Here is an 18,048-nt window from a genome sequence, read left to right as displayed (position 1 = left end):
TGATACTTTGTTACACAGCAATTAGTAACTAATACACTTTGACATCACTATTGGGAAGTTTCTACTCAGCAAACATCTCAGTTCTTCATGGGCTTTATATGCCCTGGAAAGGCATATGCCCTGGAAAGTGTCACAGCCTGCAGAGAAGCAATGTTCCCCACGGTGACTTATCCTCACCTTTGTGAGAATGGCAATAACCCTGGAGGTAGATGTGGCCTCTGCTCTTGCTGTAGAGATGAGGACTTAGGGCAGGTGTATTCACATATATGAGTATGCAAGCAGAGTTTATTATGGTAAGATAGTAAATTCCTGTTAGGGAGATAAATTTAGTAATAATTAAAATAACTGATATTCACTTGGTGCCCACTATGTCCCTAGAATTCTATAGCACTTCCCACAATGTGTTCTATGAGACTCCAATAGAGAGATAATGAGCAGCAAGTATTCCTGGCAGCTTAGGGTGGTGTGAAATCACGCTGAGAATCCTGCTTCTCCTCAGGTCCTGGTAGTTTCAGGGCCCCTCCCTAGGCCTTACTTAAAAGGCTGAGGCATCCTTGGAAGAGCAGGCAGACTCCACGGATCCCACCAGGAGAAAGGAGCATTCTGAGGTATGCTCTGGGGCGCTGGTGGGACTGGAGCTCTCTCCTCATTTCAGACCCAGAATCTCCTGCTCTGTGGAGGCTGTTCTCATGCTGGGGGGCTCAGTGTGCCTGCTTGACTGGATGAGATAGAGGATGTGAAGAGCCAGGTTGGCATCCAGCACAAACCCACAGACACTGGTTCCTCCCCACTGTGTCTTTCTCACCTCTCCTTCACTTTTTCTAGGTATGTAAAGAAGACATTAAGAACACAGCAAAGGCCAAATTTACATTGACTTAAATCTAAGGCTGGTTCACGACCAAAAATGCATGTAGCTAGCATGGCTTTCCCAACCCAGAGAGAAAAAGGCATGGACTCAGCTCCAACAGCCCGGCCTAATGAGTGCAGAATATGCTGTGAGGTTTTAAATTTGCTGACAAGAAAGGTTAACATTTGTTACACGTTCACTTTGTCAGGCACAGTGTTAACAGCAATATAGCTATTATGTCGTCTCATTCCCAAATCAGTCCTCTAAGGTAAGTGCTATGCTTATTCCCATTTAACTGATAAGACAAAATGAAAATTAGAGAGGCTAAGTCACCTAAGGTCACAAAACTAGTAAGAGATGGACCTGGTATTGGTACTCTTGCAGCTTGATTTCATACTAATTCACACCCATTCCCCAATATGAAAAAATAAGCTGTGTAATGCTTATAAATTCACACATTTGGAATAGAAGGCAGAGCTGGAGGCTGGGGGAATGAAGGAGTCTGCAAAAAGGACCAACAGGCTTCCAAGAAGATAATAGAAACCAGCCAGGCACAGTGGCTTGCACCTGTAATCCCAGTAACTTGGGAGGTAGAGGTGGGCAGATCACTTGAGGCCAGGAATTCAAGACCAGCCTGGCAAATGTGAAGAAACCCCGTCTCTACTAAAAATACAAAAACTAGTTGGGCATAGTGGTGCACACCTGTAATCCCAGCTACTTGGGAGGCTGAGGCACGAGAATCACTTGAATCCCAGGAGGTGAAAGTTGCAGTGAGCTGAGATCATGCCACTGCACTTCATCCTGGGCAAGAGAGCAAGACTCTGTCTCAAAAAAAAAAAAAAAAAAACGGAGAGAGGGAGAGAAGATAATAGAAACCAACAGAGTTGGTGCAGAGACAAACGGGTGCCCCATGGCAGAGTGTGGCACACTTTGGATTGGACGGAATTTATCACTCCCTGGAGTGACTTTTGGTAGCTGAGGACATCCGTGAAAGTCCTTCCTGGAGTAGGAGTGATGGTGTGCATGCACAGACACAGCCTCCAGGGAGCTGTGAGCAAAAGAGGACCTCCAGCTGCACCCAGGACTCCCTCTCCAACCCAGCCACATCAGAGGGGAAGGGTGCCACTTGTCTCATAGCGCTTTCGAGAAACCCTGGATGCCAGTGAAGTCATGGGGAGGCTGTGGGCCAGGGTCCACAGCGCTGCAGCTGGGTGCTGAGCCAGAGGCCAGTGGCTTTGTTGCCAGCGCTCAGCCCCGTGGCACCCTCTGCCTGGGAGGCTGGGGAAGGGCCAGGTGCACAGGCCGGAATTTGAGAGAGCGTGTGGGCAGTCCACAGGGCGGGTGAGGCTCCGGTGTGTGTCACACCCACAGTTTCTGCTGACTGAGTCCCAAGGAACAAGGCCAGAGCCACCGGCAACTTCCGTACCCCAGATCCACATTCAGGCGCTTTCCTCGTCTGTGCCTCAGAGGCCTCCAGAGCCTGCCGACTCACCTCCCCCGGACTGTGTAGTTTGACCATTGCTCTCCAGCAGGAAACTGGAAATAAACCCAATGTGTAAGGGAAAAGCCAACAGGTCAAAAGACACACTGGCCTAGCTCCATTCTCCCTGATCCTGCGCTGGCCCCTCCGGCGAGGCCTGTCACTCTCAGCGTGCCAGGCTAGGATCTCCCGGCAGGGGGCGCTCTCCACCAGGCTGGATTGGGAGGCCACGCTGAGATGCACGGCCTCTAATTCAAGCTCTCTTCCTCTTTTTCTGTCTCTTTACACAAGGATTTGCAGCCCCTCACCCAAGTAGCGAGCATCTAAAACAGGACTAGACCAGACAAGGGAGCTGCACCAGGGCTATCCCTGAGAAAGCCCCAGCTCTCCTGGGCTTTCTCAGTGATGTGTGGCTTTCGTGGGCTCCTCAAAAACAGACACTATCTTTTTTTAATTATTATCTGTCCCTTTTTGCTGTTTTTGATAACTTATTTATTCGATAGATGTCTGCACATTTGCCTCTTTTGATATATCTTTAAATTGTTATTATTAAATGTGGTAAGATACACATAATATAAAAATTACCATTTTAACCATTTTTAAGTGTACAGTTCAGTGGAATTAAGGACATTCACATTGTTGTGCAACCATCACCACCATCCATCTCCAGAACTCTTCTCGTTTTGCAGAACAGAAATTTTGTACCTACAGAACAATAACTCCTTACTCCTCTCTCCCCAGTGGCCCCTGGCAACCACCATTTCACTTTCCATCTCTATGAATTTGACTGCTTTAGGCGCCTCATATATGTGGAATTAACACGGTATTTTGTTTTTGTTATTAGTTTATTTCACTTAACTTAGTTTACTTTCAAGTTTCGTCCATGTTGTAGCATGTATCAGAATTTCATTCCTTTTAAGGCTGTATCATGTGTGTACCACATTTTCTTTATTCGTTCATCTGTCGATGGACACTTGGGTTGCTGTCACCTTTTACGTATTGTGAATAATGCTGCTATGAACATGGGTGTTCAAACAGTTTTTCGAGTCTCTGCTTCCAATTCTTTGTGAATATACCCACAGGTGGAATTGCTGGATCATATGGATATTTCTATGTTTAAGTTTTTGAGGAACAACCACACCGTTTTCCACAGTGGTTGCACCATTTTACATTCCCACCAACAGTGCACAAGGGTTCTAATTTCTCCACATTCTTTTTTTTTTTTGAGACGGAGTTTCACTCTTGTCACCCAGGCTGGAGTGCAGTGGCTCGATCTCAGCTCACTTCAACCTCTGCCTTCTCCTGCCTCAGCCTCCTTAGTAGCTGGGATTACAGGTGTGTGCCACCATGCCTGGCTAATTTTTGTATTTTTAGTGGAGACAGGGTTTCACCATGTTGACCAAGCTGGGCTCAAACTCCTGACCTCAGATGATCCGCCCACCTCAGCCTCCCAAAGTGCTGGGATTACAGGCGTAAGCCATTACGGCCCACCCAATTTCTCCACATTCTCATCAACACTTGTTATTTTCTATTTTTTTCTAATAGCAGCCATCTTAATGGGCGTGAAATAGTAGTATATCATTGTGGTTTTGATTTACACTTTCCTAATTACTGGGGATGTTGAGCATCCTTTCATGTGCTTACTGGCTATTACCTTATATTATTTGCAGAAATGTCTATTCAAGTTATTTGACCATTTTTAACAGGGTTGTTTGCTTTTTTGTTGTTGAGTTATAGGAGTTTTTTTATATATTCTAGATGTCAACCCCTTATCACATATATGACTTGCACCTATTTCCTCCCATTCTCTGAGTTACCTTAACACACTATTGATAGTGTCCTTTGATGTACAGAAGTTTTAAACTTTGACGTAGTCCAGTGTATCCATTTTTTCTTTTGTTGCTTATTTTTTGGTGTTATATGCAAGCAATCATTACCAAATCCAATGTCATAAAGCTTTCCCCTATGTTTTCTTCTAAGAGCTTTAACTTACATTTAAGTCTTTGATTCATTTTGAGCTGATGTTTCTATGTGGTATAAGAGTCTAATTTCATTCTTTTGCATGTGCACCATCACCACTTGCTCCACCGTCACCATCGTCACCCACCAACACAACTGCCATCATCATCAGTATCGTTATTATGTGACACTTCCTCTTCATCATCATTAAGAAGAACAATAGCTAGCATATTGAACATTTTAAAATATTAGGCGTTTTAAAAATAAATTCAATTGCTTTCATAGAAATGGGATTACACACGTTACCTACTTCTTCTGTGGGTTTTGGTAGTTTGACTTTCCAAATGTTGGTCCTTTTTATCTAAGTTGTCAAATTTATGGACATAAATTTGTTTGTAGTATCCGCTTATTATCCTTCTAAAGCATGTGTAATCAGTGGTGATGTCCCTCTTCTATTCATGAAACCGGTAATTAATCTCCTCTCATTTTTCTTGATTTTTTTAATAATCAGATTTTAGCTTCATTAATATTCTCTACTGCTTTCTGCATTCAATTCTGTTGATTTTTGCTCTTGTCTTTTAAATTTCTTTGCCACTCCTTGCTTTGAGCATGTTTTACTCCTCTTTTTCTAGTACCTTCAAGTGGAATCTCAAATTATTAATTTGACATCTTTCTTCTTTTCTAAACATTTATGCTGTTTTTCTAAGCATGCTTTAGTTGCATCCCACAAATTTAGCTATAATGTGTTTTGGGGGATGTTTTTTGTTTTTGCTTTTGTTTTTGAGACAGAGTCTTACTCTGTCACCTAGGCTGGAGTGCAGTGGTGCAATCTCAGTTCACTGCTATCTCCACCTCCCAGGTTCAAGCAATTCTCCTGCCTCAGCCACCTGAGTAGCTGGGATTACAGGCGCCTGCCACCATGCCTGGCTAATTGTTGTATTTTTAGTAGAGATGGGGTTTCACCATGTTGACCAGGCTGGTCTTGAACTCCTGACCCACTTCGCCCTCCCAATTTCCTATGTACTTTCAGGTATAGATGCTCCCAAAGTGCTGGGATTACAGGTGTGAACCACCGTGCCAGGCCAATATGATATATTTTTATTTTCATTTAGTTCAAAATATTTTAACTTTCTTTAAGGCTTCCTCTTTGGCCCATGGATTATTTAGAAGAGCACTGCTTAATTTCTAAATATGTGGAATTTTTTTCCAGAGATCTTTTTGTTATTGATTTCTAGTTAACTTACTTAAAGCCTGAGAATGCATATTTTGTGATGTTGATTCTTTTAATTTTGTTGAGATTTATTTCATGGCCCCGCATATGACCTATTTTGGTGAATGCTCTGTGTGCAGTGAAAAAGAAAATATGTGCTGCTGTTGTCAGATGGAGTGTTGTATAAACGTCAATCAGGGCTAGTTGGTTGATCATGTTATTCAGGTCATCTATATCCCTACTGATTTTCTGCCTATGTGTTTTACATCGTGGAAAGAAGAATGTTGAATTATCTAACAATAATTGGAGAATATGTCTATCTCTCCTTTCAATTTCACAGTTTTTGTTTCATGTATTTGTTAGAAGCATACACATTTAGGATCGTTACGTGTTTTTCGAGAATTGACCCCTTTATCATTATGGAATGTTCCTTTTTATTCCTGAAACTCTTCCTTTTATTAAATCTGCTTTGCTTGATATTGTTATGGCTACTGCAACTTTTTTTGTTTAGTATTTGCATGATACATCTTTCTCCACCTTCTTACCTTTAAATTATCTATAGCTTTATATTTCAAGAGGGTTTCTTATAGACACCATATATTTATCTCTTGCATTTTTATCCAGTCTGACAATCTCAGTCTTTTATGTGGCATGTTTTTATCATTTACATTTAATTTGAGTATTGATATGGTTGGATTAATATCTACCATCTTGCTGTTTTCTATGTGTTCCATCTGTTTTATATTTATTTTTCTTCTTGTGTCTTCTCTTGAGTTAACATTTTTATTATTCCATTTTATCTCTTTTATTGACTTATTAATTATACCATTATATATTTATATTGGTTAGTCCAGGGCTTCCAATACATGTTCTTAATTAAAGCCTTCCTTTAATTTTTTATACCACTTTAAGTCTACCACAAGGACCTTACAACAATATATTTCCAATTCTTTCTTCCTGCACTTTGCATTATCATTGTCATTATCCACAAGGCTGGGGATAAAAACATTTCAAAGGTCACAATACCTGTTCTCACTGTCTGGCCTGGAAAACCTTATCATTCCCAAGGCATTGGTTACACTATTCAGAGGATCTTGCTTAAGTAATGGAAAATAACTAGACCTAAACTAAATGCTTCTCAGGTTCAACCTATCAAATCCTAAAATCAAGTCCCAAATGGATCAAATTCTTGCCAAGAGCCTTAATTACACTCCGGAATTAAGCTCAAGAATATTCATAGTACAAGTTGAGCCTCTCTAGTCTCAAAATTCAAAACTGAAATCCTTCAAAATCCAAAACTTTTTGAGCACCAACGTGACACTCAAAAGTCATGTTCAAAAGAAATGCTAATTGGAGCATTTCTAATTTTGAATTTTTGGATTAGGGATATTCAAACTGTAATACAAAAGTACCCAGCACCCTTGGCAAAATGGCTGAATTTGGGACTGGCACAGAAAATACACAAGAACAGTCTAGAGCATGTTGTTGTAACAAAAAGTAAGGAAATACTAAAAAAATCCACAATTATTGGTACGTCAAAGGAACACAGGAGCTAAATAAAAGTGCTTCCAATGGCCAAAGCTGGAATAACTTAAGTAGCAAAATAAATAAAGTAGCACTGGATTATAATTTGAAATATAAAACAAATATCAGTGAGCACCAGCTGACTAAATAAATAAATAAGACAGACTAATCTCCCATGCAAAATAATTCCAAATTATTTATTTAGCTATCCAACTCTCAAGAAATTGCAACATAACCTTCAGGCTTTAAGTGTGGGCTACACATAGTAACTTCTCTGTAATCAATATAGTATGGAAATGGGGGTGAAAGAGTAACTTTACAGTGGAGAAACCTAATAAACACTGTCTCAGCCAGGTAATCAAGATTAACATCAGCAGTAATAAGTTATGTTGACAGTATGTGCCTTAGATATGATATATAATAAAAATAGCACTTTATCTCTGTGATCTCCTTCCCCCAAGGCCATAACCCTAGTCTAATCATAAGAAAAACATCAGACAAATCCGAAACGATTTACTGTACTCCTCAAAACTTTCATTAAGAACAAACAAAGGCTATGAAATTTTTATAGCAAAGAGGAGTCTAAGGAGACATAATGACTAAATGTCTTATCCTTGATGGAATGGTGGAACAAAAAAAGGATATTAGATAAAAACTGAAGAGGCCGGGTGCAGTGGCTCACGCCTGTAATCCCAGCACTTTGGGAGGCCGAGGCAGGTGGATCACGAGGTCAGGAGATCGAGACCATCCTGGCTAACACGATGAAACCCCATCTCTACTAAAAATACAAAAAATTAGCCAGGCGTGGTGTAGTCCCAGCTACTCAGGAGGCTGAGGCAGAATGGCGTGAACCCAGGAGGAGGAGCTTGCAGTGAGCCAAGATCGCGCCACTGCACTCCAGCCTGGGCAACAGAGTGAGACTCTTGTCTCAAAAAGAAAAACAAACAAAACCAAAGAAACCAGAATATAAACTTTATATAATAATAATGTGTCAATATTGGTGTATTCATTGTAGCACATATGCAAAACTAATGTAAAATGTTAATACACAATCTTTGCACTTTTTCTGTAAATTTGAAATCTTTCCAAAGTAAGAATACATTATTATGTATTAAAAAAAATACCTAGCAGCTAACACAGTAAAATTACAGTGTCTGACATCCAAAGCTTACAAGACAGGCAAAGAAACAGGAAATTCAGACACAGTATGAAGAGAAAAATTAATGAAAGCCAACCCAGAACTGACACAGATATTAAAATCAACAAATACACATTAAAATGAACAAGTACACATTAAAATGTTTTATCTAAATTCTATATATTTGATAGTTTAAGTAGAGACATTGAAAGATTTTAAAATAGACTCAAGTCAGACTCCAAGATGGAAAAACTGCAATGTCTGGAATGAAATATACACTACATGAAATTAGCATACAAAAGAAATTATTAGTGAATTTGAGGACATAGAAATAGAAATGATCCAAAATAAATTATAAAGTGAAAAATAAAAATAAAAGGACATATGACGCATACAAGAACGGAAAATCAGTGATATATGGGACAACTTCAAGTGGCCTAATATATGGAATTCTTAAAGGAAAAGAGGATAGTGGGAACAAAAATTTTTTTCAAATCTTAGCCAAATATTTTCTAAATTTCATGAAAACCATAAACACAGGTTCAAGAAGACTGATGACCCCATGCACATGAAATATGAAGAAAACTACAACAGCAAAATCATAATCAATTGCTCAAAACCAGTGATACTGAGAAAATCTTAAGAGCAGCTGGAGGAAAAAGGACACAATGCATACAAATAAATAAAAATAAGGATGACAGCAGATTTTTTGTCAGAAACAATACAAGCAAGAAAGCAGTAGAGCAACGTATTTGAACTACTGAAAAAAATATTGTCAATTATGCTTTTGCTGTTATAACCAGCAAAAATATCTTTCAAAATTAAGATGAAATAAATGTCTTTTCAGACACACACCGAAAGAAAATAATACTGTACGGAAATAAGAATTTTAATACAGAAAATAAGCTCCAGAAATGATAACTATATTTATACATATGTGATATTTTTAACTTAATATTTAAATCCCTTTAAAAGATAATTGTTTAAAAAACAATAGCAAGGTATCATTAGGATTATAACATATGTATAAGTAAAATGAATGACAAAAAAGAATATGGTTTAGGAGGGGAGAAATTAGAGTATATTATTTCACTATGGGAGACGGTGACAAATTAAAGATGGATACTATAATTCTAAATCAACTACTCAAACAACAAAATAATTAGTAATCACTAGTAAGCTAACAGAGGAGATAAAATTGAATCAGAAAATATTCAAGTAATCCAAAAAGACTCAGGAAAAAAGGAAAAAGGGAACAAAGAACAGATGACAAATAAGGAAAACAAATAACAAGATGATAGACTCGAACCTAACCACAGCAATAGCAACATTAAATATAAGTAGCCTAAACACTCCAATTAAAAGATTGTCAGATTGAATTAAAAAGCAAAACCTTACTAGATGCTACCAACAAGAAGTGCACTTTAAAGATAAAGACACAATTATGCTAAAAAGAACATGATGGAAAATGATATACCATGTTAACACCAATAAAAAGCAAGTTGGAGTGGCTATATTAACATTAGACAAAGTGAGCCTGGGAAACATAGCAAGACCTTGTCTTTACAAAAAATAAAAAAAAATAGCTGAACATGGTGGCACACGCCTGTAGTCCCAGCTACTCCGGAAGCTGAGGTGGGAGGATCACTTGAGCTCAGGAGTTCAAAGTTACAGTGAACTAATGATCATGCCACTGTACTCCAGCCTGGGCAACAGAGCAATGTTTCTAAATTCACACACACACACACACACACACACACACACACACACACACACACAGATACAGATATAGATATATCAAAATAAATTGCAGAATAAAGAATATTGCCAAGGATAAGAAGGTTATTTCACAATGATTAACAGTACACTGACACACTGAAAATTTTAAAACATTGCTAAAAGAAAGTTTTTGAAAAGCCTAAAAAACCAAAAGGATATGCCTTCCTCAAGGGTCAGAGGATTCAATATTATTAAAAGGTGAATTTTCCCCAACTTGACCCGTAGATCCAATAAAATCCCAGTCAAAATCCTAGCAGGCTTTTATTAAAGAAATTGACATGCTGATTATTACATGTGGCATTGGCAAAAAGATAGACAAATAGGTCAATGAAAAAGGATAGAGTCCAGAAATAGACTTACACATATATGAACAACTGATTTTCAACAAACATACAAATACAACCAGTGTGTCTGGGTGTGGTGGCTCACACCTGTAATTCCAGCACTTTGGGAGACCTAGGTGGGCGGATCACCTGAGGTCAGGAGTCCAAGACCAGCCTGGCCAACATGGTGAAACCCCTTCTCTACTAAAAATACAAAAGTTAACTGGGTGTGGTGGTGCATGCCTGTAATCCCAGCTACTTGGAAGATAGAGAATTGCTTGAACCTGGGGAGCGGAGGTTGCAGAGAGCTGAGATCGCGCCATGCACTCCAGCCTGGGCGACAGAGCAAGACTCTGACTTAAAAACAACAACAACAAATACAATCAGTGGAGAAAAAAATACTATGTTCAACAAATGGTGACAAATCAATGAGATATTCATATAATGACAACAAAATGGTGAATTATGATCCATTTCTTGCAGCATATGGAAAAATAATTCAAAATTGATCATAAATCAAAATGGAAAACATAATCTACAATGCTTCATAATTAAACATATAAGAAAACCTTTTTCATTCTATTAAGCAAGGATTTCTTAGATACAGTGAGAAATTATGGTATGTATGATTTTTTAAATTGCTAAATTTGACTTTATTAAAAATAAAAATTTCTTTTTGAAAGATTCTATTCAGAGAATGAAAAGAGAAGTCACTGACTGGAAAAAATACTTGTAATGCATATATCTGAGAAAGGACTTGTATCCACAGTATATAAAGAACTCTCAAAACTTAATAAAAAGAAAACAAAAAAGACAATTTTTAAAATGGGCAAAATCTTAGAACAGATATTTGTATCAAATAATATGTACAGATGACCAAAAAAAAGCCTACAAAAAGATGTTCAATGTAATTAGTCATTGGGAAACTGCAAATAAAATAGCAATGAGCTATTAGTATTGCTTACCTATTAGTATTGCTAAAATTAAAAAGACTAGCTATACCAAGTCTTGGTGAGAATATTAGAGAACCAGATCTCTCATACAATAGTGATGAAAATGTAAAATGAAAAAAAAAGTAGTTTCTGTTAAAGTTAACATATACCAACCCTATGATCCAGCCATTCCACTTCTAGGTATTAATTTAAGAGAAAAGAAAGCATATGTCCATACTAAGATTTGTACATCAATGTTCATAGTAGCTCTATTTGTAATAGCCAAAAAGTGGAAGAAACCAAATTTCTATTAAAAACTGAATGGACAACAATTAAAAGGAATGACTATTGGAACAATTTGAATCGATCTCAAGGAAAGTACACTGAGTGAAGGAAGCCAGACAAAATCGATTATATACTGGGGGATCCCTTTTATATAAAATTACAAAACAAATGAAAACAAACCTATAGTGACAGAAAGCAGATCTGTAGATTCCTGGTGAATAAGAAGGGGAATGGGAGGGAAGGACAGATTCCAGGAGACATGAAGACTCTTTGGGGGATGGTGAATATGTTCATGATTTTAATTTTGGTGATGGTTTCACAAGCATAGACATATGTCAAAACTTATCAAATTGTATATTTTAAATATGCACTGTTTATTGTGTGCTAATTATTCCTCAATAAAGTTAAATTTTTTTCAAACTCTGAGTGCAGGATTAAGGGATGTAGCTAGTTTAGGCATTCTAGGAATGACCTATTATATGTCCCTGAATAGTGAGAAGCTCAGAAAGGCAAGAAGACTCCTGCCCTAATAGAGGTTCCATTCTGGATACAACAACATAGGGTGACAGGTGAATGAACAGGTGCCTCAGATACAGCCCTCAAAACACTTCAGCTGCTGAAACCCATGGCTGGTGTCAGAGGCACCTCCTAGTGGTTGTCCTTATGAGGTGAAGTCCTGCTCTCTTTCCCCTGATGTTCTATATCAGATGTCCTTTGTCACTACTGTCAGCTCCCTGGAAAAAGCCTCCCAGCATCCTTGAGGGTAATGCCACCCCCTTTCCAGGCACTGAGACCTCGTCACCATCATCCCAGAAAGCCATCCCATTTTAAAAATTAGATTGTTAACTCGGGAGGCTGAGGCAGGAGGATCTCTTGAGCCCAGGAGTTCAAGGCTGCCTTGCACTATGATTGCACCTGTGAATAGCCACTGCACTCCAGCCTAGGCAACATAGGTGAGACCCTGTCTCTAAAAAAATTAGATTGTTTAACTTTTTATTTGTCAGTTATACCAGTTCTTTATATATGTTGAATATCAGTTGTTTATCAGATATATGTCTTTGACTTGCTACTTGTTTCCTTAACGGTGTCATTTGATGAGCCTAATAAGTAAGTTTTTATTTTAACAATGTCTAGTTTAACCTTTATTTTCTTTCATGGTTATTTCTTTCTGAGATCTGCCTAAGAAACTTTTGCTCACCCTCAAGTTTAAGAAATAATACCTTTTTTTCTCTAAAAGCGCTAAGGTTTTAGCTTTCATGTTTAGGTCTGTAATTCACCTTGATTAAATTTTCAGTATTATGTGTGAGGTGGGGTTTGAGATTCATATTTTCTCATGGATATCTAATTGTTCTGGCACTGTTTGTTTAAAAGGTATCTCTTTCTCCCACTGGATCACTTTGGCATATAGGCTTTCTATTCAATTTGATTGTTTTATTTATCACTCCTCATGCTGCTAGTAAGACATTGTCTTGATTTTTGTCATTTTGTGGTACAGATAGTGATTTCTTGGATCATCTTTTTCCAAGCTTGTTTGGCATTTTCTTTCCTTTCTTCTTCCTTTTTTTTTTTTTTTTTTTTGACAGAGTCTTGCTCTGTCACCCAGGGCTGGAGTGCAATGGCTCAATCTTGGCTCACTGCAACCTCAACCTCTGCAGACTCAAGTCATCCTTCTGCCTCAGCCTCCCAAGTAGCTGGGACCACAGGCACAAGCCACCATGCCCCACTAATCTTTGTGTTTTTTTAGAGACAGGGTGTTGCTAAGTTGCCCAAGCTGTTCTCAAACTCCTGAGCTCAAGCCATCCTCCCGCCTTGGCCTCCCAAAGTGCTGGAATTAGAATTACAGGTGTGAGCCACTATAACTGGCCAGCTTGGCAATTTCAACCAAAAAAAAAAAAAAGCCTAGTGCTATTATGGTAGAGATGTCATGGAATCTATAGACTGACATCTTAAAAATATTGAGTCTTTTAATTCATAAACATGGTATGTACCTTCAATTATTTAGATATTCTTTAATCTCTCTCAGCAACATTTTGTAGTTTTTGGTGCACAGGTCTTTTACATACTTTGTTACATTTATTCCTAAGTATTTTAAGTTTTTGATGCTATGTAAATGGATTTGATTTTTGCTTTCATTTTCTGATAGCCTGCTGCCAGTATATAAAAATACAATTAACTTTTCTATAAAAAATAGTGTATCCTCCAGCCTTGCACTTATTAGTTCTAGTAGTTGCTATGTGGATTTCTTAGGATTTTCTGTATAAACAATCATACTATTTGAGGACAGTTTTACTTATTTTCTGATTTTTATTTCTTGTGTATTTTTAGCAGACTTCTCGAAATGACTAGGACTTCCAGTACGATGTTGAACAAAAGTGGAGAAAGCAAACATTCTTGACTTGTTATGAATCTTAGGGAAAAAATCAATTCTTTCACCATTAAGTATGAGCTGTAGACTTTTTTTTCTTGGACGCTGTTTTAACATGTTGAAGTTTTCTTCTATTCCTAGTTTGCTGGGAGTTTATATCCTAAGTAGATGTTACCTTTGGCCTAATACTTTATCTATTAAAAGATTTAGGTGGCATTTCTCCTTTATTCCATTAATATAGTTCTGCTTTACAATTCTTGTCTGGACAATTTCAGCATTGGTCTTCATTGATGATCTTTATTCTTGATGCAGAGTCACATCTGTTCCCTTATTCTTCAAGAAAGACTATTGGATTTTCTACACTGTGCAACTTCAGCCTGCCCACCTTATGAAACTTTCAAAAATGGGAAATTGACCCATGCAGATGATTTTTCCCAAGTGACTACTCCCTCCAGGGTCTGCCTGCATGCCTTGTCTTATGCTTATTCACTGATGTCAGCAGTTTCCCACCCCTTCCCTATCTGACCCAGGTCTTATAGCTGTTTTTGTAAAAGTCCTGATCCAATACAAGCCAACTGAGTGACACAAAAAGAAACTCGTGCCTTTCTGTTTTAAGAAGGTCTCTTTTAATGGAGAATTAAATTCATTTAAATGGACTGTGGTTTCTGAAATATGTGGATTTATTCCTACCATGCTTTCATTTTTTCTTTGCTTTTTTTCCTGATACCTCTTTTTCTGTTCCTGTTTTTCCTTCCCTTTATGCCTTCAACTGGATTGAGTAAGGTGGTTTTGTTTGTTTTTCCTTTGTTCATCCTCCCCTCTAGTTTGGAAGTTATATACTCTCCATTAATTTGATACATAATGGCTAGTATATTTATTTCTAGGCCTCTTCAGATGAGAAATCAGTGTGAGCTTAAGACTGTAATATTTGTAAACTCTATTTTATCAGTTCTCCTTGAATTAACTAAACACAAAGTTAATCAATACTTTAAGCCAGGGAACTGTGCCACGGTGAGGGTGGTTGCAGGGGTGGGATAATGGCCACTTCCTGGAGTATTTGGTTTTTCCGTCTTTGGGTGTTCCCTGAGTTTTGTGACTGGGACACACTGGGGATCTTCTTTTTGTCTTATAATGATCTTAGTGAGGGGTCAAGCAAGAGCAGGTTCCAGTGCTCTGTGCCTGTCTCATCCCTCACAGCAGACACCGACTATATCCTTGGACTCCCAAGATGACCAGAGTGAGTCTCATATCCAGGGGCCAACCTGGACTATGCTGATATCCCAATCTAGAGAGAGGAGGCTGGATGCAGAAATCCAAGGCCAACCTACTTTTCCTTCCTTCTCATCCCTTAAACTTAAAGGACAGAACCTACAACGACTTGCCTTCACTCTGGTGAGAAAGGGACATGGGAAAACATGGTTAATCCAGTCTGCAACTGACAGTCTCCCACTGAGTCACACTCACTGTAGAACCCGTCACCTGAAACAAGCACAGATGGAGATCAGGCAATGAGAGGACAGCCTCTCTCCAGGATGTCTCTGAATTGATAATTGGCTCTGCACCTCAATCTTTCGTCCTCATCTCTGTCTCTTTGTCTCCCTCTCCTACCACTAGTCCTTGAAGCCATGAAGTTTACATCTTCTCTCAGCTCTCTGGGATTATACCTTCCAAAAATAACTAACCCCACAGGCTGCCATCTGAACTTCAGGCTTGAAGTCATTACTGTTCTGTATCTGCCCCTACATTAACCAACCTCCTCAGTGCATGGCCAAATTGGACTGAGACTTGGGGATGTCACCCAGAACCACACCTCACTCTGCACAAACTACCACAGTGGAGCAACCAGCAATCACAGCTGCGCTTGAGATCTCCTACCAGAAAAATACTTACTTTTAGGAACTGGACCTTCTAAAGAGGAAGCATGAAGGAGAGATTTGCTGAAAGCAAATGGGAAAACCTAGAACCATTTCAGACTTCCTAGTATAAAGGCTCATCTATCTTCACAGAAATAGAAGTGGAACAGGATGAAGTCTGGCCCAGAATGACCATAGTAGACACTGGGCAGATGTCTGAGCCCAGTCAGCAGTGAGGAGCACTCTGGAACTGGGAGTGAGGATCTGGTCCAGGGGTCCTGTTCTCAGAAGGCCTCTCTTTCAACAACTTGTAGCAAGAAGAAAAGCATCATCCCTGTCTGGAAAGTGAAAAGCCCAGATCCCAAACTACCTCCTGGCCCAAACTACCTCCTGGCCCAAATTATCAGTACAATCTGTTCTCCGGAAATATCTCAGTCCCACTTAAGGTTTTCTAAATTCCGGGGAAGGACTTTTGAAGCTATAATTTAACCTAAGGAGGAGCAGTACTACCAGACTTCAAATGTCAGCGTCAAATGCTCATCAAAAACTCCTGTTATTCAGATCTGCCCTAATTGTGAAGCATAAATTAAACTAAAGAAAGACACATAAATTATCTATGCAAATTTAGTAGTATCAGCCACCCACTTCTTTAATTAATCTGACCTAATTTCGAATCAACACATAAAATGTAGTATATAATTTGATGAGAATTTACCTCTACAGCATAGAATCTGATGGTTATTAAGGCCAATTGCCTAAAAAGTACTTACATGTGTACAAAATGACAAAAAATATAAAAGGATAATCATAAGGATATAGAAAAATCCTCTATCATTCATATTATGATATAAAGACTGTACAAAATCAGAAAGTATAGACCATTTGGATTTTTTTTTTTTTTTGAGATAGAGTTTTGCTCTTGTTGCCCAGGCTGGAGTGCAATGGTGTGATCTCAGCTCACCGCAACCTCCGCCTCCTGGGTTCAAGCAGTACCCCTGCTTCAGCCTCCCGAGTAGCTGGGACTACAGGCATGTGCCACCACGCCTGGCTAATTTTGTATTTTTAGTAGAGATGGGGTTTCTCCATGTTGGTCAGGCTGGTCTCAAACTCCCAACCTCAGGTGATCCGCCTGTCTTGGCCTCCCAAAGTTCTGGGATTACAGGTGTGAGCCACCATGCCCAGCCTCAATTGGATTTTCTAAATGAGCTGGCTCTTCTAAAAAAGCCACAAAGTTGTACTCTCTATTCTGTTCCAGAGAATCCACAAAGGAGTATCAGGGAACTCCAAGTAACAGGAAAGTGACTGTATGCTGGGAACATCCCTGGGGCCTGTGACAGGGAAGGACATGGATAGGTGGACACACAGCCTCATGGACGTTGAGAGCCATAGGTACCTCCATCTGTGGTCGCTGATCCACACAGATGCTCATGCTCATCATGGGAAGGTACAGAGGGAGCGGCCACCTTGTTCTTAAGCACTTCTGAGCACACCTAAGCGTCAAAGGAGAAATTCAGAGCCAAAGTTCCCTCAACTCCATAGTTTCGACTGGGTCTTAGCACTCGTGCTGCCACAGTTACTGTGACTCTATTACATTCCCCAGACTGGACAGTCGGAGCAGCACAAATTCCCTGCAGGCAGAATTCAGGCAAGATAGGCAGGCTACATAGGGCAGTGCCGTCCTAGATTTTGTCTGGTCCAGATGCAGTCCCTTCTGACTGGCTGAATCACCAAGGCTGGGCCTCCAACATCATCCACCTACCTTCACACCAGGAAAGGAATATCTGGGCTCTCAGCTTAAAGAATAAGGATAAGGTGCTCTGGGCAGGATCAAATGCTTATTCATTCTATGGCTCACAGGCTTCTGAAGGCCTGAGTTTGGACTATCCAGGAATTAAGCTATTCTGGCACCCACAGAAATGTGTTCTTCCTGGGGGCAGGAAGAGGAAAATCCTGCTCATTACTGACTTTGTCACCAGGAAGGACAGAGACTGAGGCAGAATCTCCAACCTGGGAATGAAAACTGCGCTTCATATCAAGGGTTGGGTGCCCTCAGCTGCATTCATCAGATATTTGGTTTTTCTCTCTGAGCGAAAAGAGAAAAGATGCCATGGGGTGTGTCTGAATACACCCTCCTAAATTTCCCATATTTATCTCCTTAAAGGAGAATCAGCACCCACTTCATGAAAAAAAAAAAAAAAAAAAAAAAGCAAGATGTTTTCAGATAAATAAAATAAGGGCATGGAACGTGACTAATTAGTTTTAATCTTTTTTTATAACAACACAAGCATATTGCTTTAAAAACAATATAGAATCAGGCCAGGTGCAGTGGCTCAAGCCTGAATTCCAGCACTTT

Source organism: Pongo pygmaeus, chromosome 12, assembly GCF_028885625.2.
Source record: "Pongo pygmaeus isolate AG05252 chromosome 12, NHGRI_mPonPyg2-v2.0_pri, whole genome shotgun sequence".
NCBI lineage: Eukaryota > Metazoa > Chordata > Mammalia > Primates > Hominidae > Pongo > Pongo pygmaeus.
Note: the sequence above shows the minus strand (reverse complement) of the source record.